The sequence below is a fragment of the Elaeis guineensis genome, chromosome 3 (genome assembly GCF_000442705.2).
Source record: "Elaeis guineensis isolate ETL-2024a chromosome 3, EG11, whole genome shotgun sequence".
NCBI classification, from domain to species: Eukaryota; Viridiplantae; Streptophyta; class Magnoliopsida; order Arecales; family Arecaceae; genus Elaeis; species Elaeis guineensis.
The window spans coordinates 44,718,362-44,740,751 of NC_025995.2; positions in this window are offsets into that span (position 1 = coordinate 44,718,362).

Sequence of the window (22,390 nt, forward strand, 5' to 3'; positions counted from 1 at the left end):
GATGAAGAGACAGCAAGGGAGCGGCAAGCGGGAGATTCGAGTAAGCTCGCAGTGGAGAAAAGGCCAAAGGAAGTCCGTCCGCATTCTCGATCCCCTCCTGGGCATAAGCGCGCCCATACTCCACCCCGGGCACGCAGGCAGAGAAGCCCAAACCGTGGGGTTCGGCGGGGTTCCCCACCAGGGAGATTCCACAACTACGCCCCCCTCAAAGCCTCGAAGGCCCAGGTATTAATGGAGGTCAGGGAGCAGCTCCCTAGGCCGGAGAGGATGCGCACACACCCCGGGAAGCGCAACCCCAACAAGTTCTGCCTCTACCACCGCGACCACGGCCACGACACAGAGGAATGCATCCAGCTCTAGGACGAGATCGAGGAGCTCATTCGATGAGGTCGACTTGATAGATTCATCCGCCGCAGGCCTGAGGGTAGGGGAGACCGGCCAAGAGCCCTTCCACAGCCTGAACCGTCGAGAAGGGAGGAGCAACCCAGGGATCGGCCTCTCATCGGGACCATCGACTCCATCACCGGAGGGCCTCAAGGAGGGGCGGGCCACCCGCGACCAAGGAGCTCGGAAAACCTGTAAATGTATCACTTACGATTTTGCTTTGAATCTAATTTTCTTTCTACCTAACGTACTGGCATGGATTTATTATGACTGGATACGACCCCACCGAATGCTTAAAACATAGCCATGTCAGGAATAGGAGGAGAACCTCGTCCTGACATGAGCAAAGTCAAAGGCCCGGTTCTTTTAGATCGGATGGGGGGAGAGGCCTTACAATGCCCTAATGTGCCCCCACAGTCATGTCAGGAACAGGAGGAGAACCTCGTCCTGACATGAGCAAAGTCAAAGGCCCGGTTCTTTTAGACCAGATGGGGGGAGAGGCCTTACAACGCCCTAATGTGCCCCCACAGCCATGTCAGGAACAGGAGGAGAACCTCGTCCTGACATGAGCAAAGTCAAAGGCCCGGTTCTTTTAGACCGGATGGGGGGAGAGGCCTTGCAATGCCCTAATGTGCCCCCACAGCCATGTCAGGAACAGGAGGAGAACCTTGTCCTGACATGAGCAAAGTCGAAGGCCCAGTTCTTTTAGACCGGATGGGGGGAGAGGCCTTGCAACGCCCTAATGTGCCCCCACAGTCATGTCAGGAACAGGAGGAGAACCTCATCTTGACATGAGCAAAGTCAAAGGCCCGGTTCTTTTAGACTGGATAGGGGGAGAGGCCTTACAGCGCCCTAACGCACCCCCACAGCCAAGCCAGAAACGAGAGGAGAACCTCACACTGGCTCGAACAAAAAGGAAGACTTCACCCGGACTCCTACAAGAGCCGGGTTCCGCCCACAAGGAAGACTTCACCCAGACTCCTACGGGAGCCGGGTTCCGCCCATATGGAAGACTGTTGCTCCTAGATTGATTTTGATGATTACAAAGCAGATTGAAGGGATACAAATATTTTTAAATTGAAAAAGTCTTTATGCTCTTCAGGGGCAAAATCATAATTTTACTAAAATCTTGATTTGATAGTATCATTTGGTAGAACAAATGATTTGTAATCTATTGGTGAAAATTTCATTGTATTTGGACTTATATTTTTGAAGATATGAATGTTTGAAGTGCATGAGTCGACTCATGAGTCAACTCATGGCACAATGAGCTGATTGGCACGCAAAAATTTCCCTTGGCACGCTATTTTTTTGGCTTGGCACGACCTGTGAGTTGACTCATGAGTCGACCCACAAGGCATGAGTCAACTCATGAGTCGACCTCTGCTGATTTGGGCCAAAAAAAATCCAGAAACCACAATTCTGGCTGTTGCAACAGAAGTCGACTCATGAGTCCACTCCTGAAGCATGAGTCGACTCATGAGTCGACCCCTGCGATGGAAATCGTCCACAACGACTAGTTTTTTATCTATTTTAATTGCCTTTTATGCTTCCTTAAAATGCTCTAATGGCTCTTTTTCTACCTAAATTGTTTTCCCTTATTTCTTAAGGCTATAAAAGGTTTCAAAAGGTGAAAGAAAAGAAGGGGATCCAAAATCTACATGAGAAAAACTGTGATCAACGATATACACGAGAGAAAAAGAAAAGGGATCCACAATCCACACGAGAGAGACAAGGAATCTACAATATACACGAGAGATTGTGAAAGAGAAAAACAAGAGCGTTCAAAAGGGCATTCAAGAGCATTCAAAGAGAGGGTTTTTCAAGCCAACTGTTCAACCTTGATCAAGAGCTCTTTCAAAGCCTTCAAGAAGTCTTCAATCAAATTTCATCTTCTCCTCAAGCGTTCATTCAACTCTTCATCCACCTTGAGAAAATCCAAAAGGGGATTCTTCATTTGAGTAAAGTATTTTTATTGTTATATTCGCTCATTTAAGGAGCTATTCTTGTACTAATTTATGCTCTAAACTGTCTTACTCCTTGTGAGTAATTGTTCTTATTTTTGGAGGGTTTCCAAAATAAGAGAAGGTTGATCCGAACCTAAAATCGGAGTGTTTTGGGTTGGCTTGTACCCGAAAAATAAGTGAACTAGCTTGGGATAGCTAGTGTCGGAGTTTTCGACGTTTGTATTCTGGTTGAATACAAGTATAGTGGATTGGAATTCCCAAGTAGGAGCTTGGGGAGTGGATGTAGGTGCAAGGTTGGCACTGAACCACTATAAATCCTTGTGTTTGTGGTGTGCTTTATTGTTTCTCTTTATTTCTTTATTATATCCTTGCATTCTTACTTTAGGTAATTAATCTTGAATTAAAGTCGTTCTTCTCATTCATCAAGCTTTTAACAAATACTTTTCATAAGTAATTAGTTAAGCTTAAAATTTTTAAAAACCCAATTCACCCCCCCTCTTGGGTTGCATAGCTGGGCAACAAGTGGTATCAGAGCCCGGTGCTCTAGCCCTTCTTTGATCTAACAATCAAAGAGCCAAAGATCTATGGCAACCCATGTCGGTACTTCTCTAGCCGAGGGGCAATCTACAAACCGACCTCCACTTTTCAATGGATCTAATTACACCTATTGGAAAGCTCGGATGAAGATATTCATACAAGCACTCGACTATGATATGTGGAGTATCATAGTGAACGATCCTCACACACTCACCAAGATTATAGATGGTGAGGAGTCAGCCAAACCCGAGAAAGAATGGGATGAGGTTGATAAGAAATTGGCACAATTAAATGCTAAAGCTATGAATGTTCTGTATTGTGCACTAGATGCAAATGAATTTAATCGCATTTCTACTTGTGCATCTGCTAAAGAAATATGGGATAGGTTAGAAGTAACCCATGAGGGAACAAATCAAGTAAAAGAGTCTAAAATAAACATGCTTGTGCATAAATATGAATTGTTTAAAATAGAGCATGATGAGTCCATAACTGCTATATTTACTCATTTTACTGATATAATTAATGGTTTGAAGAGTCTTGGCAAATCGTATACTAACAGTGAGCTAGTAAGGAAGATTCTCAGGTCATTGCCAAGAACTTGGGAAGCCAAGGTGACTGCCATCCAAGAAGCAAAGGACTTGAACACTCTACCTCTAGAAGAGCTTCTTGGATCCTTGATGACTCATGAACTTAACATGAAGCAACATCAAGAGGATGAAGTCAAAAAGAAAAGAACCATTGCCCTCAAATCCACAACTTCGCCTGATGATGAAACGGATAACAGTGAAGATGAAGAACAGGATGAAGAGATGGCACTCATCACCCAAAGATTTAAGAAGTTTCTAAGAAAAAGGAAACAGGGGATGAGAAAGAAGTCATTCACAAAAGGGGAACAAAGCAAAGAGAAAGAGAAAGATCAATCCCTTATATGCTACGAGTGCAAGAAGCCAGGACATTTCAAATCCGAATGTCCACAACTGAAGAAAGGTCCCAAAAAGTTCAAAAAGAGAGCAATGATGGTGACTTGGAGTGCGAGTGATGACTCAAGCTCCGATGAGGAAACCTCAACAGAACAAGCCAACCTGTGCCTTATGGCACACGAAAATGAGGTAACTTCTGAATCCCCTAGTGAATTTACTTTTGAAGAATTGCATGAAGCATTCTATGATTTAATTGATGAATTAAAGAAACTAGGGATAAAAAACAAAGAACTGAAATTGAAAAATCAGTCCTTAGTGAAACAAGCTGAAAACCTTTCAATTGAAAAATTCACCTTGATTCAAGAAAATCAAAGCTTAAAGAATGAAATTAACAAGCTGAAATCTATAGTAGATAAGTTCACCTTAAGTTCAAACAAATTAAATATGATTCTTGATAATCAAAAAGCTGTATATGATAAGGCTGGACTTGGCTATAACCCCTTGAAGAAACAAAAATTTCTGAAGAATATTTATTATTCAAGTAACAAGTCTACAAATATTACTTGTTTCAAATGTGGTAGAATAGGACATAAATCATACACATGCCTTATTAACAAATCTGCAAACACAACTATAAAGAAAATATAGGTTCCAAAAGGAACCATTTTGACTAACCTAAAAGGACCCAAGAAATCTTGGGTACCTAAGACAGAAACTTGACCTTTGCTTGCAGGTGTGTCTAGCATCCCAAGGAGGAAACAGGAAATGGTATCTTGACAGTGGATGCTCGAGACACATGACTGGTGATGAATCATAATTCATCACGCTTGATGCTAAGGATGGAGGGATGGTCACCTTTGGAGATAATGACAAAGAAAAACTTGGTAAATTTGATGCAAAATCAGATGAAGCAATTTTTCTAGGTTACTCCTCCACTAGTAAAGCATTTAGAGTTTTCAACAAAAGAACTTTAGTAGTTGAGGAGTCCATACATGTTGTTTTTGATGAATCTAACGATCTTCCTTCAAGGAAGAATGAGGGTGTTGATGATGCAGATCCACTAATAGAAGGTATGAAGGAGATCACTCTGAAAGATTCAGCAACTCCAGAAGACAAGGATCAAGAAGACGAACAAGATGAGAGAGGTGAAGAAATTCAAGAACAACCTCAAGGTACAAATGACCTACCCAAGGAATGGAGGTATGTTCACAACCACCCTAAGGAGTTAATTATTGGTGATCCTATGCATGGGGTAAAAACCCGTTCTTAACTTAGAGATGTAGTTAATCATTGTACTTTTGTATCTTATCTTGAACCTAAAACTTTTGAAGAAGCTGAAAATGATCATAATTGGATTAATGCAATGCAAGAGGAACTTAATCAATTTGAAAGAAATAATGTTTGGACCTTAGTATCAAGACCTAAAAATTATTCAATAATTGGCACAAAATGGGTCTTTAGAAACAAATTAGATGAGCATGGAAATGTAATTAGAAATAAAGCAAGATTGGTTGCTAAGGGATATAATCAAGAAGAAGGAATTGATTTTGATGAAACCTTTGCACCTGTTGCTAGATTAGAAGCTATTAGACTTCTACTTGCATATGCTTGCTTTATGAAATTCAAATTATTTCAAATGGATGTTAAAAGTGCATTTTTAAATGGATATATTGCTGAAGAAGTATATGTAGAACAACCCCCTGGATTTGAAAATCATGCTTTTCCTAATCATGTCTTTAGATTAAATAAAGCTTTATATGGATTAAAACAAGCACCTAGAGCATGGTATGATAGGCTAAGCAAATTTCTATTAAATAATGGTTTTTCAAGAGGTAATATAGATATAACCCTCTTTATTAAAAGAAATCAAAATGATATGCTAGTTATACAAATTTATGTTGATGACATAATTTTTGGGTCTACTAATGAATCCCTTTGTCAAGACTTTGCTAAGCTTATGCAGGGGGAGTTCGAGATGAGTATGATGGGAGAACTCACCTTCTTCCTAGGACTCCAAATCAAACAATCAAAAGAGGAAATCTCCATCACCCAAAGCAAGTACACCAAGGAACTACTTAAAAGATTTGGAATGGAGAACTGCAAACCAATTGGCACACCAATGAGTCCCTCATGTAAGCTTGACAAGGATGATGAAGGTAAATGTGTAGACTTAAAATACTATAGAGGTATGATTGGCTCATTATTATATTTAACTGCAAGTAGGCCTGATATCATGTTTAGTGTTTGTTTATGTGCTAGATATCAATCTAATCCTAAAGAATCTCATTTGAATGCTGTTAAAAGAATCCTTAGATACTTAAATGGTACTCAAACTCTAGGGTTATGGTACTCTAAGGACTCACAAATTGATTTATTAGGATATTCAGATGCTGATTTTGCTGGATATAAATTAGATAGAAAAAGCACAAGTGAAACTTGCCAATTTCTTGGAGTTAACCTAATCTCATGGTTTAGCAAGAAACAAAATTCGGTGGCACTGTCTACGGCTGAGGCCGAATACATTGCAGCCGAAAGTTGTTGTGCTCAAATCTTGTGGATTAAGCAACAACTCGAAGACTTTGGAATCAAAATTAATGAAACACCAATAAGATGTGACAATACAAGTGCCATAAATCTATCTAAAAATCCAATTCAACACTCAAGATCCAAACATATTGAAATAAGACATCATTTTATAAGAGAACATATTCAAAACAAAAATGTAATTATTGAATATGTTTGCACTGAAAATCAATTAGCTGATATCTTTACAAAGGCCCTTAGTGAGGATAGATTCTGTGAAATTAGGAGAAATCTAGGAATTCTAGATCCATATGCCTAAATTTTTCTCAATTTCTAAGAATTGATGTCAAAAATTCTTAGAGCTCAATTTTAACATCTATCCTGGTCCCAAAAGCTCAAATTTATCATTCTAAAAACTTACCTTTGAGCAAAACTCCTTCTCCCAAAATTTCAAATTTTTCTGAAATTTATTCATATTTTTTCTGAATTTCTGAACTTCATGAGTCGACCCCCATGAGTCGACTCAATGGCAAACTTGTTATTTCCTCAAACTTCCCACGGGCTCATTGTTTTTTATACGGGATCCTGTTCGTGAGACGACTCAACCTCTCATCTTCCTCCTTCCAAAAGCCGACTTCTCCAATTCCTTTTGCTCCAAATCCAAGGATCTAGTTCGAGGCACTTCTCCCTCCTCCTCTCCACCAAAAATCGCCACCTTGGAAAGGGATTTTTGTGCTTTCTCCCATTGTTTGGCATGGTTGGAGCGTGCCCTAGCACTCCACCGTTCTTCCCAAATCCACTTCTTTTCTCCACCAAAATCCCTCTTCACTCTCTTGTGATCCCTCCTCCACTCATTCACTTGTTCCTCCAAGTCTCCTTGCCTGCTACTGTAGTGAATATGGCTCCGAAGATGAAGCTTCCCCAAAGAAGAAAGTCAGTCCGTGAGCCTGAAGAAATTGTCCGAAAGAAAAGGCAAGCTGGTCAGTCTTCCACTGCTCCCACTCCAGCTTCAGTATCTGCTCAAGGTCCCCCTCAATCCTTCCTAAGCCCCAGTAAGAATCCTCTTTCTGATAGAAAAGTTGAAACCGGAAAGAATATAGATTTTCGGTTCTTTGAAAAAGAAGGTTTTACATTTGCAACCAAGATTAAAAACCAAGGATGGGATTCCTACTGCTCCCTTAAGGAAGTCACCTATGTTGACCTAGTTAGAGAATTCTACCAGAATCTACATTATGGAAATGGGTCAGTGACTTCAACAGTCAAGGGTATTGATATTTGCTTGGATTCTAGTATATTGGGAGAAATTCTTCAGTTGCCTAGTGAGGGTTACTCTTATATAGAACTCCCAGTAAAAGAAGAGGGGATCAGAGTTATTTTAGGGAGAACTTATTCAGGGAGTTTAAATAAATTGGAGGCAAAGATTTTGTCCATTGAGATGAGGATCCTGCATCAGATGGTAACGAAGCTCTTCTTTCCTAAGAGTGGTAGGCATGACTTACTTTCCAGCAGAGATGTTTGTATCATGTTTCATGTCATCACTCAGACCCCCCTGAACCTCCCTGCACTTATGATAGAGGCCATGAGAGAGACTTTGAACAGATCCAAGGCACACTTGCCTTATGGTATGGCCCTTACTCGAGTATTTAGGAGGTTTGGAGTTAGCTGTGAGGGAGAGGCTTCTACTAAGCTCTCTGATGTGGACACTTTCAACCAACACACCCTGCACCGAATGGGATTTACAAAGACTGATGGTGGTTGGATCAAGGGCTCTGAAGAAAGAGCTGAGGAGAGAGCTGAGGAGAGAACTGAAGACAGAACTGAAGACAGAGCTGAAGAAGAAGGTCCATCATCTCCTATCCATGACTTCAGGGCAGCATCACCAAATATCCAGTTCATTCCTGATACAGAGGCTGGCCCTTCAGAGTTTACTAGGATGCCCACACCAATGTATCAGCCAGAGAGCAGAGCACCTCAATCAGAGTTCAGACTGGCTGACGATCAGATCGAGCAGATATCACAGTGTGTGGCTTCTTTGCTGTCTAGCCAGTGGAGCAGTACTACTTTTGCACCTGGAGCCACTTCTTCTGATCAGACCATGACTCCCCATATCTCCACTATGTTTCAGATGATATCAGATCAGTCCATCCGGATTCAGCAGCTTGAGGACTCAGTCTGCAGACTGACTGGCAGAGTTCTTGACTTGCAGGGGCAAGTCCTTGCTTTGGCCCATCCTCAGCCACAAGAGTCCACTATTGAGGTCACAGACCTCACTGCAGAGGCTGGCAGGCTCAGAGGAGCACTAGAGGGTGGATATGAGTTACTGAGGAAAGAGATCCGAGGATCGAGTGAGCATGCAACCACTCAGTTCACTGCTCTACTTCAGTCTGTTTTCAGAGCACTGAACGTACTTGATTCCATTAGACTCACCCTTTCTGTTCAGTCCTTAGCCTCTCAGCGTTCTCAGCCTCCCAGTTCATCTCGCTCTCCTGCTCGTGCCAGAGGCAGACGGGGTAGAGGACGCACTTCTGATCCATCAGCTTCTCATCCCATATCTGATGACTCCGATCCATGACTTGTCTTGATCATTAATAGATCCTAGGTGTTAGTGTCTTGTTCTAGGATCTGTATTTTGGGACCATGTATTGACAATTAGCTGGTTGACTTCTATATTATGAACTATGTATTGAAACAATTATGGTTTTATGGTATCATCTTTTACTTATATTTCTACCTTTTGTAATGATGTCGATCATATTTTGGTTATATATATTCTCCTTGTTGAAATATTGTCTTCTCTTTGTTGTTGTTTGCTGTTAATAATTGCTGTATTAAGGGGGAGCAAACATCTATGATAAACTCTAAAGGGGGAGAAATTAAAGAATGTTTCAGAAAAAGGAGGAGTTAACCATGTTTGATGATGTCAAAAAGAGGGAGAAATTAAACAAAAAGCAATCCAACAAAAGCAAAACCATAAATTATGAGCAATTAAAGAAAAAGCAATCCATCAAAAGCAAAACTACAAATTATGAGAAATTAATAAATGAATTGAAAATTTAAAGAACAATATCAAAAGTATAATGCTAAATATAATGCAAATAAGTAACTTTTAAATTACTTCTTTACATATGCTCTGATTTGCTTTAAAAAAAAAAAAAAATTTAAATATGCTCTGATATACTTCAAAATTCTAACTTGCTCTGATATATCTTTTGAAATTTTATTTACCTTGATACATCTTAAGAAATTTAACTTACTCTGATACATCTTAAAATTTTTTTTAACTTGCTCTGATACATTATAAAATTTTCTCTGATACATTGTAAAATTTTTTCTAATAACATTGTAAAACTGTTTTTTCTTGCTCTGATACATTGCAAAATTTATTTTTCTCTTGCTCTGATACATCTTAAACTCAAAATGATCTAATACACTTTCCAAATCAACTCTTAAACATGCTTTGGCATACATAATTATTTTTTGTAAAAGCACATAATTATTTTTTACTCTGATGCTAAAACTAAAATCAAATGAGAATGAGCAAATTTTCAAAATACAGCTTGCTCTGATAAAAAAAATAAGTTTTCCGCTCTAACACCAAAATCACATAATTCAATGAGCATATCTTCAAATTTATAAGCAAATGAGCAAACTATTCTTGCATATGACCATTTATATCACATGCCAAAAGAATCATACTCTTTTCAAGCATATACACCTATAATGCATTCTTTTGAAATTATTGATTCACATAAATGCTTTTTTTTAAATATTTTATCATCATCAAAAAGGGGGAGATTGTTGCTCCTAGATTGATTTTGATGATTACAAAGCAGATTGAAGGGATACAAATATTTTTAAATTGAAAAAGTTTTTATGCTCTTCAGGGGCAAAATTGTAATTTTACTAAAATCCTGATTTGATAGTATCATTTGGTAGAACAAATGATTTGTAATCTATTGGTGAAAATTTTATTGTATTTGGACTTATATTTTTGAAGATATGAATGTTTGAAGTGCATGAGTCGACTCATGAGTCAACTCATGGCACAATGAGCTGATTGGCACGCAAAAATTTCCCTTGGCACGCTATTTTTTTGGCTTGGCACGACCTGTGAGTTGACTCATGAGTCGATCCACAAGGCATGAGTCGACTCATGAGTCGACCTCTGCTGATTTGGGCCAAAAAAAATCCAGAAACCACAGTTCTGGCTGTTGCAACAGAAGTCGACTCATGAGTCGACTCCTGAAGCATGAGTCGACTCATGAGTCGACCCCTGCGACGGAAATCGTCCGTAACGGCTAGTTTTTTGTCCGTTTTAATTGCCTTTTATGCTTCCTTAAAATGCTCTAACGGCTCTTTTTCTGCCTAAATTGTTTTCCCTTGTTTCTTAAGGCTATAAAAGGTTTCAAAAGGTGAAAGAAAAGAAGGGGATCCAAAATCTACACGAGAGAAACTGTGATCAACGATATACACGAGAGAAAAAGAAAAGGGATCCACAATCCACACGAGAGAGACAAGGAATCTACAATATACACGAGAGATTGTGAAAGAGAAAAATAAGAGCATTCAAAAGGGCATTCAAGAGCATTCAAAGAGAGGGTTTTTCAAGCCAACTGTTCAACCTTGATCAGAGCTCTTTCAAAGCCTTCAAGAAGTCTTCAATCAAATTTCATCTTCTCCTCAAGCGTTCATTCAACTCTTCATCCAAATCCAAAAGGGGATTCCTCATTTGAGTAAAGTGTTTTTATTGTTATATTCGCTCATTTAAGGAGCTATTCTTGTACTAATTTGTGCTCTAAACTGTCTTACTCCTTGTGAGTAATTGTTCTTATTTTTGGAGGGTTTCCAAAACAAGGGAAGGTTGATCCGAACCTAAAATCGGAGTGTTTTGGGTTGGCTTGTACCCGAGAAACAAGTGAACTAGCTTGGGATAGCTAGTGTCGGAGTTTCCGACGTTTGTATTCTGGTTGAATACAAGTATAGTGGATTGGAATTCCCAAGTAGGAGCTTGGGGAGTGGATGTAGGTTCAAGGTTGGCACCGAACCACTATAAATCTTTGTGTTTGTGGTGTGCTTTATTGTTTCTCTTTATTTCTTTATTATATCCTTGCATTCTTGCTTTAGGTAATTAATCTTGAATTAAAGTCGTTCTTCTCATTCATCAAGCTTTTAACAAATACTTTTCATAAGTAATTAGTTAAGCTTAAAATTTTTAAAAACCCAATTCACCCCCCCTCTTGGGTTGCATAGCTGGGCAACAAAGACTTCACTCGGACTCCTACGGGAGCTGGGTTCCGCCCACAAGGAAGACTTCACCCGGACTCCTACGGGAGCCGGGTTCCGCCCACAGGGAAGACTTCACCCGGACTCCTACGGGAGCCGGGTTCCGCCCACAAGGAAGACTCCACCCGAACTCCTACGGGAGCCGGGTTCCGCCCACAAGGAAGACTTCACCCGGACTCCTACGGGAGCCGGGTTCCACCCACAAGAAAGACTTCACCCGGACTCCTACGGGAGCCGGGTTTCGCCCACAAGGAAGACTTCACCCGGACTCCTACGGGAGCCGGGTTTCGCCCACAGGGAAGACTTCACCCGGACCCCTACGGGAGTCGGGTTCCATCCACGATGCCAAGGAAGACTTTCGGCACCGATTAGGAAGACAACGACATCCCCGAAATAATGTGGGACCCAGACGGCCAAGCTCGGGCTTGCGGCCACGCACGATGAGAAAGGCGAGCTAACGCGTCGACGACCGGGCACCCCCTGACGACGTCTACATCAGACAAGTCAAACGACAAGAAAGGTTCGGCAGACGGCAATATTAGTGCAACGCACAGATGAGGTAACACAAAACGCTCTTTTATTCCATTTCCAATATACACACTACAAAGCCAGGAAGTCCAAAAAAAGAAGGGCAAAATGATAAAAAGGAAGTAACTACATGACAAGACAGAAAGACAAAAAGAGCTCTATGAAGGCCCTGCTCCCTCCGACCTGGAGTTATCTATTCCGTTCCTCAACCAGGACTGCCTCAGATTCTCAATCTCCTCTTCTAGCTCTTCCCTCTTCCGCAGTGCGTCCTGGAGCGCCCGATGGAGTTGCTGGCTCTCAGCCTCCGCCTCTCGACGCCTCTTCCTCAAAACTTCAGACTCTGCCTCCGCGTCTGCGACGGCCCGCCGCTCGAGTGCCAGTTGGATCTTCACTTGCTGCAGCTCGGCTGTCTTTTCCCCGAGAGAGACAGAAATCCCCTCCACGGTGCCTCTTAGGGCTTGGAGCTCTTCAGAATCTTGGGCGGAAGTAAGTTGTGCCCTGCTAGCCAGCTGTCTCTGGAGACGGACGACTTCGTCGGCTGTCGTCCTGAATCTCCCTTTGTATTCTTCCACTTGCTTGCGCCAGCTAGCCCGTTGCACGTCGTGGCTCACCTCGGTATCCTGAAGTTGCTGCTGAAGGTCGGAAACCTTCTGCGACCATCTCTGGTCATCGTCGAGCCGGGCCAAGAGCCGGGATGAATTTCCTTCCAGCTGGTCGATCTTCCCCTTCGCAGCTGACAATTCCACCTTGAGGGCGCTGATCCTAGCGGCCTGGGCCCAAATCCTGTCGCTGGAGCTTTTCTTGCATTCCTCGAGCTCCTTTGCGAAGTTCGCCTTCCTCCGACTATACTCCATGATCCCCTTCACATGGAGACTCCAAAAGTGGGCGGCCTCAGCGGCAGCTTCAGAGTGACCTTCTCTCGATTTGCGGAGCTCGGCTTCCATCTTCTTTAACTTCTTCGTCAGGTGAAGGGCCTCCTTTTTCAACCGCTGGATCATCGATTTCAGCGGAACCCCCAAGGGCAGGGGGAGTGCTTCTGCAGGATGCTGCCATCGGAAGGTAAAGGCGTCAAGGAACGATTCATTGCAGGAAGAAAAGCAGAGAGAAGGAGGGAGGAGGAAAGAGAAGCCGTCCGCAACGAGAAACTCAACTTTATTGATTGAATGATTTTTAAATACAAATGGAAAGGAAAAATTGCGATGAAATAAAGGTACAAGATCGGAGGTCTCAGACCTCAGGGGCGGGGGGTGGAGAACTCGACGCGGGGGCTGTGACGGCAGTGGCAGCTGACGAGGGGCCGGCCTCGTCCTCAGACTCCTCGCCTAGGAAGCTGAGGTTGAGCTCTGGGAATTTTTTGGCCACCTTCTCTTGGCAGAGCTCGAACCCCTTAATGAACGCTTCCTGGCCGAACTGGATATTCAGATCCCTCATCTCTGCGGAAGCCTTGAATTCCTCCACCGCAAGGGCTCTGGCCTTCGAGACCAGGACCGGAGTTTGCTCGACCAAGTGGGCGACCTCGGCCTCTGCCTTCCTCGCCGATTCCTCCAGGATCTGCCTCTCCTCCTCCCGGGCTTTCTTCTCCCTTTCCAGGGCCTCCTGGAGGGCGGCTACTTCGGCCGTCTTTGCTTGGAGGCGAGCAACCTCCGTCTGACAGCGTTCCTCCACCTGGAGGATGTCCCTCCTCGTGCGGCTTATCACCTCGATATAGGCGAGGAGCTGGTGCCCAATCTGCAAAGACAGCTAGAAAATCAGTACAAAGGCCGAATAGCCATGTAAATGAAGATTCGCTCACCTCAAGGAAGGACCCCAAAGAATCCCAAGCCCGCTGCTCAGGATCGATGCGATCGATCCTCTCCACGACGTCAGGCAAAATACAGCCATCGATCAGCTGCCTGATCAAGTCCCTATCATTGAAGGGATTCTCTGACCCCTCCTCGGAGCAGAGGGACTCGTCCGCAGTATTTCGATGGCTACTCACCCTGCGGGCCACTGATTTCCTCCTTTTCCCCACAGCGGGTGCCTCCGTGGGGCGGATCCCCGGGGCGGGGGCCCCAATCGGCGGACTCTTTGAGGAGGCCCGAGGAGCTGTTGGCTCGGCATCCGAGGGAATGTCGATGGCTGGAGCTGCCTGGACGGGTGCTGCTGAGCTCGTCTCCTCTGCCCTGGCCCTCTTCGCCGATCCGGAGGTCGTAGCGCCCTTTCTCTTGTGGACCCTCATGCCCCTAGCGAGCCTTCGCACTGCTTCAGCGTCCATTCCTAAAAAAAAAAAAAAAAAAAAAAGAAAGAGAACAAAAGAAGAGAAGAAAAGAAGAGAGAGAAAAGGAAAGAAAAAAAAGGAGCAAGCCAATCAGTCAAAAAAAAAAAAAAAAGAGAAAAGAAGAGAAGAGAGAAAGAAAGAAACAGAGAGAGGGAAGAGGAGGTAAAGAGAAGAAGAGAAGGGAAGTATGAAAAGAGAAGATAAGGTAAAAGATGAATACTCGCTGGATCCTGGGGACTCAGGTCGATGTTGAAAAGAAACTGCTCCCTCAGAAGATTGGGAAGGAAAGGAGTGGAATAGGCTAGAAGCTTCTGGGTGGCCTGGAGGTCGTCCTCCCCAAGGCTGGGAGCCCGGCGGACAGAATCCCTCAGAGAGCCCCAAGGGGGCAGACCCAGTCTCAGGGTCGGGCAGTGGACGAAGAGGAATTTCTCCTTCCAATTGTGGATCGAAGAAGAGGCGCCTTTCAGCAACCCCTTCTTGCCGAACTGGGGGGAGAAGTACCACCAGTCCTTCGTCGAAGGATGGCGTTTGAAGGTATAGAAGTGCCTAAACAAGGAGAGAGACGGCTGGACCTCGACTACGTGGCAGAAGGAGAGAAACCCTATCAAGAACCTAAAAGAATTCGGGGCCACGGAAGCCAAGGAGATATCTAGGAAGTGGAAGAGGGCAACGACAAAGGAAGGAAGTGGAAGCCGGAGTCCAGCACGGAATGCTTCCTGGTACAAACAGAAGCGACCGGGTGGGGGAGTGCTGGCCCGATCAGAAGGGCCCGACAGCTCCAAGTCGTACTCTGGAGGAACTCCATACTGAACCCTTATCAGAAGGAGTTCCTCCGAGGTCGAGGAACACGGAATGGCACCCGACGCGAAAATCGGGCGGGGCCCAGCCCCAGATGCAGGTTCGTCTACAGAGACGGAGACCTGGGGGTTTGAGGCAGAAGAGCTCTCAGAACTGCCGGGAGCAGAAGAGCCAGAGGATATTTTGAGTGGTTTCGAAGGGAGGCTCTAAAGGACCCTAAGAAGACGGACAGAAGGGGGAACGAGAGATCACAGACTAACTCGGAGGAATGCAAGAAAAACAATGACAGAAAAGAAGTCCCTAGGTGAGGAGAAGAAGGTTGGCGGTGCTGGAACTAACCTATTTCACTCTGAGGGACCTGAGGGACGAAAGAAGGAGACGCCTACGGCTCGAGAAGACGCTCACTGAAACAGGGCTCTCGAAGAGAAGGCAGACGCTGGTGAGAACTCAGGAACGGAGTGGGACACCTAAAGATGGGAGGACGGGTTTAAATAGACCCTGGGATCCGACGCCATAATGATCGCGAATCCCCCCAGGCCGGTCCGCATCCGACACGTGTCCCACTCCCCCTGGCAGGCGGCTAAAAGCGGCTGGCGGTTGGCAGGGTTATAATTGTGCCGTACCTAGGCCAGTGTACCTGCAGGAATTTCAAAGCGTCCCCTCGTACCACTCCAATTCGAAAAGACTCCGGCACGTGCACATTTAATACCGAAATATCTGGGGGCAGCAGTGCGCAGGATTCGAAGGGACGGCTTCGGCTGTGTCCATCTCTCTCTCTGTACTTTCTTCGTTTGAAATTCAAACTCGAAAGTGGGGGGACTCGTGTTGGGTATAAAATACCCACAGCCGAAGTGCTCAGCGGAATTGACTACATGACAACCGCAAGAAGACTTCGTCCGGACTCCTACGGGAGCCGGACTCCGCCAACAACTACAACCGCGAGCAGACTTCGTCCGGACTCCTACGGGAGCCGGACTCTGCCAATAACTACAACCGCGAGCAGACTCCGCCTGGACTCCTACGGGAGCCGGACTCCGCCAACAACTACAACCGCGAGCAGACTCCGCCCGGACTCCTACGGGAGCCGAACTCCGCCAACAACTACAACCGCAAGAAGACTCCGCCCGGACTCCTACGGGAGCCGGGCTCCGTCCTCAACATCAACTGCCGGTAAGCTGTCCGGACTCCTACGGGAGCCAGACTTGACTTTTAACCTTGATTGCAGGAAGACTCCGCCCGGACTCCTACGGGAGCCGGGTTTCGTCTCCGACTCCAACGGTTGCAGACAGACTTCGTCCGGACTCCTACGGGAGCCGGACTCCGCCGACAACTCCGACCTCAAGTTGACTCCGCCCCGACTCCTACGGGAGCCGGGCTTCATCCCCGACTCCAACGGCTGCAGACAGACTTCGTCCAGACTCCTACGGGAGCCAGACTCCACCGACAACTCCGACCTCAAGTTGACTCCGCCCGGACTCCTACGGGAGCCGGGCTCCGTCCTCAACATCAACTGCTGGTAAGCCCCGTCCGGACTCCTACGGGAGCCGGACTTGACTTTTAACCTTGATTGCAGGAAGACTCCGCCCGGACTCCTACGGGAGCCGGGCTTCGTCCCCGACTCCAACGGCTGCAGACGGACTTCGTCCGGACTCCTACGGGAGCCGGACTCCGCCGACAACTCCGACCTCAAGTTGACTCCGCCCGGACTCCTACGGGAGCCGGGCTCCATCCTCAACATCAACTGCTGGTAAGCCCCGTCCGGACTCCTACGGGAGTCGGACTTGACTTTTAACCTTGATTGCAGGAAGACTCCGCCCGGACTCCTACGGGAGCCGGGCTTCGTCCCCGACTCCAACGGCTGCAGACAGACTTCGTCCGGACTCCTACGGGAGTCGGACTCCGTCGACAACTCCGACCTCAAGTTGACTCTGCCCGGACTCCTACGGGAGCCGGGCTCCGTCCTCAACATCAACTGCTGGTAAGCCCCGTCCGGACTCCTACGGGAGCCGGACTAGACTTTTAACCTTGATTGCAGGAAGACTCCGCCCGGACTCCTACGGGAACCGGGCTTCGTCCCTGACTCCAACGGCTGCAGACGGACTTCGTCCGGACTCCTACGGGAGCCGGACTCAGCCGACAACTCCGACCTCAAGTTGACTCCGCCCGGACTGCTACGGGAGCCGGGCTCCATTCTCAACATCAACTGCTGGTAAGCCCCGTCTGGACTCCTACGGGAGCCGGACTTGACTTTTAACCTTGATTGCAGGAAGACTCCGCCCGGACTCCTATGGGAGCCGGGCTTCATCCCCAACTCCGATGGCTACAGACAGACTGCGTCCGGACTCCGTCCGGACTCCTACGGGAGCCAGGCTCCGTCCTCAACCTCAACTGCTGGTAAGCTGTCCGGACTCCTACGGGAGCCGACCTTCGCCTTTAACTTTGACTGTAGGAAGACTCCGTTCAGACTCCCACGGGAGCCGGGCTCCACCCACTACCCCAACCGCAAGGAGGACTCCGCCCGGACCCCTACGTGGGGTCAGACTCCGACCATGATCGAACTTCAGCCGGTAGATCTACACTCCCAGGCCGTAATCACAGCCATGATTCTGCTACACTTCCTGCGGCAGATTCCGTGCAGCTCCACCACTCCCTGACAGGCCGCAGTAACGATCGCAGCACTGCTCCACTCCCTACGACGGATCCCACGCGGCTCCATTACTACCTGACAGGCCACGATAAACGGCCGCGATCCTGCTCCACCTCCTGCAATGGATACCGCATGATTCTCCCATCCGCTGGCAAATCACGACAACAAACGCCGCCCTACTTCATGCGGCAGACTCCACGTGGCACGCCCCAGTGATAGCCACGGGTCCATTCCACTACTCTTCGCAGCAAACTCCACCTGACCCTGGGCAGCCCACTGCCAGACGGTTACAAACGTCGCCATCAATCCGCTACCTCCTCTGCCTATAAAAAGGGGGACCCAGATACGTTATTCTATAAGCTCATTTTCTTATCTCAAAACTCTGCTAAATTCTCCGTTCGAGCGCTCCATTCTTGTTGAGGCAGAGAACTGACTTGAGCGTCGGAGGGTCTTGCCGGAGCAACCCCACCTCCGGTTTAGACTTTCCTTGCAGGTCCCGACGGCGACCGCGACTTCCCCGACTCCAGCTTCTCCGGTGCAAGCGGATTTTTGCACCAACAAACAGAGTGTAAGCCAGCACTTTCACACCTTAGGGTCTAGGGGTGCCCGGCTTATATCAAACGGTTAGTTACAGATAAACTTAGATCTAGGTCTGACAAATGCATATTTATAGGGTACCCCAAAGAGAGCAAAAGATATTTTTTCTATCATGCTGATGAACAAAAAGTGTTCGTTAGCCTTAAGGCAACCTTTTTAAAAAAGGAGTTCCTTGACGAAGGAACCGTTACCTCTATGGTTGAACTTGATGAAGTTCAATAAGTAGAAGGACTGACATCAATAGCTGAATCTGAGTCGGATTTGATTAGATCAGATTCAAACCTAATGTACCTGCATCATTAAGGTGATCTGGTAGAATACCGCGTCAGTCGGACAGATACTATAATTTTTTGGTCCGAAATGGTGATCCCATTGAACTCGATGAGAATGATGAGGATCTGATCATCTATATAGATGCAGTGCAGAGACCTGATTCAGAGAAATGGCTTGAAGCAATGAAATCCAAAATGGAGTCCATGAAGGACAATGATGTATGGACATTGGTTGACCCACCTGAAGGGGTTAAACCCATTGGGTGTAAATGGATCTTCAAAAGAAAAAGGGGCACAGACAGAAATGTGGAGACCTATAAAGCCCATCTGGTTGCCAAGGAGTATCGTCAACATTATGGTATTGACTATAACGAGACGTTCTCTCCTGTGGCAATGCTCAAATCCATTCAGATAATGTTTGCAATAGCTGTCTATCTAGATTATGAGATCTGACAGATGGATGTAAAGATAGCTTTCCTGAATGGAGAGCTGACCGAAGAGGTGTATATGATACAACCTGAGGGGTTACATCCATAGATGAGTCCAAGGTGTGTAAGCTTCAGTGATCCTTTTATGGATTGAAGCAAGCTTCTTAGAGTTGAAACATGCATTTTGATAAGGTGATCAAAATGTATGGCTTCATTAAGAACGGAGAAGAGTCCTGTATCTATAAATGGGCAAATGATCCAGTTGTGGTATTCTTTGTCTTCTACATGGATGACATTCTCTTAATCAAAAATGACATCCCCACACTACAGGGAATAAAAGTTTGGTTGTCATCACAATTCTCCATAAAGGACTTGGGTGAAGCATCCTACATCCTAGGGATGAAGATCTATAGGGATAGATCTAAAAGGATACTTGGGTTATCCCAGTCCACATACATAGACATTGTTCTGAAGAGGTTCAGCATGGAGAATTTCAAGAAGGGCTATCTACCAATAGGCCATAGAATTTCTCTCTAAGAAGGATTATCCGACAACTCCTGAAGAGAGAGAGCGTATGAGTAGAGTCCCATATGCTTCGACCGTGGGATCTATCATGTACGCCATGACATGTACAAGACCAGATGTGGCATACTCACTAGGAATAGTGAGTAGATACCAATCTGATCATGGAGAAAATCACTAGAAAGTGGTTAAAGCCATCCTTAAGTATTTGAGAAATACTAAGGACCAATGGTTGATTTATGGCGAGTCAGATCTGAAACTTGTGGGGCTCACAGACTCCAGCTTTCAATCTGACCATGATGACAGTAGAAGCATGTCGGGTTATATCTTTACTTTGAATGGTGGAGCCATATTCTGGAAGAGTTCCAAGCAGCATACTATGGCAGACTCTGTTTGTGAGGTGGAGTACATCACTGCATCAGATGCCATGAAAGAAGCTGTGTGGCTGAGAAAATTTATCATCAAGCTCGGAGTAGCACCCTCTCTCGATGGTCTGGTCCTGCTCTATTGTGACAGCACTGGTGCCATTACTCAAGCGAACGAACTCAAAGCATACAAGCGGACGAAGCATATTTTGCATCGCTTCCACTTGGTTCGGAAGATCGTGGATCGAGGTGACATCGACCTTCAGAAGATCGATGGATAGGAGAACCTGGCCGACCCCTTCACTAAAGCCTTAGCGATAAAGGAGTTCGTCAATCACAAGTCAAAGATGGATATTAGATACTGTGCCGAGTGGCTTTAAGACAGGTGGAAGTTGTTGGGAAATATGTCCCGAAAGTCAATCGTCAACCTATTGACGGCTGAGCAACCTTGTATTGTAATTGATTTATTAATAAATAAAATATATTTTTAGTATTTTCATCATAAGTTTTCATCTTTTAATGAACTCCGTTGTTGTAATGAAGTCCTTAGAACTATTTAGGTTCGATAAAGAGAGGATTTATCGATTAGTCTGTAAAACTGTTCACGACCAAATGATAGGCTGTTAATAAGGACGACAGCTTCTATCGAGCATAGATCGCTATAGGCCATATGGGTTGGTTGTCCTCTTAATCAAGGAGTGTGGAGACACTGGTATGGCATACAGGTGAGATATAAGGGTACATCATCATTGAACGTGACCGACTCCAGAGCATTCTGCTGTCGAGAATGTCTCTGATGGGATATAGATATAAGTGTCCCTTAGACCTGAGATCGCCTCAGTGACTTGCAAGCAACTCACTATATTTTGGTATCAGACTAACTGAATTTCTAATTTAGTGACGGAAGGCTTCTGGGCATAGTCAAGTACTTGCAAAGTCAGAGTGTGATCAAGATGGGATTGACCACTCCAAGAGTTGGAGAAGAATGAGTTACCGTATTTCAATTTAGCAAAATCTTGGCCCGGATAATCTATCATATAGATTTGATATTTTAAAATACAATGTGGACAACCTGATCATAGTTGACAGTTGAACTCTAAGGTGTCCAATGAGCATTTTGGTCAAGAAGATGAATTATATGAAAACTATATCCACATGGGTTCTAAGGATGTTGTTCTACATATTTAACCTATCCGACCGTCGGGTACCATTACTAGATGGTCACTTCGATTGGTAAAAAAATTTATTTCTATGCTATCAGTTTAGGTTCGGACCTATGAGGTCACATACATTAGAGTTCACGATCTGATCGGATGGTTGATCAACGATTAAGAATCATTCTAGGGTTAAACGATCAATACGATTGACATTTAACCTAGTGCAAGTGTTGTAGGAGGATCGATTAGCAATTCGATTACTAATTGACTTAATTTGATTAAGCCAATGGACTGAGATTAAGTTTAATTGAATATAATTTAATTAGATTTAGTTTGGGCTTAATTGGATCAAGTCCAATTGATTTATTGGATAAGCCAAGTGCAAGAAAAAACTAGTCCTAGTCCAATTAGGACTTGGGTCAACCTAATTTTTAATTTGGTTAAAAAATTAAATTAGATTTAAATCTAATTTAATTTGATTAAATTAAATTTTTAATTGGGTTGATTTGATTTTGGTTTGATTTGATTTGAGAAACTAAATTTGAACAAGTCATAGATTGAATCCTAGTAAGACTAGGATTCCACCTTGCGCCACCTTAGCCCTCCACACCCACTCTCTCTTATTTTGTGTGACAAAATCTTCTCTCCCAGGCCTTCACGTATGACCAAAGCTTTCCACTCTTTCTATCTTAAATGGAATGTGGTTGTGGACCAAGTCAAAGTAGGAATTTGTTTGGATTTCAAATTCTGTGAGATAGAATTTTAGGAAACCAAAACTCTTTCCTTATAGCACTGATTTTATCTAATTTTTTTTTTAGATTTTTATGACTTTTATGGCACATATTGTGCATCCTTTTCTGATGGTCCATGGCAAAAAAAGAAGGAGGGGGCACCCAAGAGTTGGGCACCCCTTGTCTTGACCTGTTTGGATTTTCCTTGACTAGGTATTTGACCTAGACAAAGATTCTTCATATCTCATTATTTAAGATGAATTTATTCTTAAAATTTTTGTGAATTATAGAATATTGAGAGTTCTTTGGGGTGTGTTAAAATCAGAGAGAAAGAGTGTAGGGGCATGGAGATATAATAGACACAAAACTATATGTCTGGGTTAGAGCAAAGAGAAGAAGAAGAGGGTCTTCTTCTAGGGATGCTGCGTTCACCTCTTTCCTTCCTCCATTTTTGAATTTTCTGAGAGTGTCTTA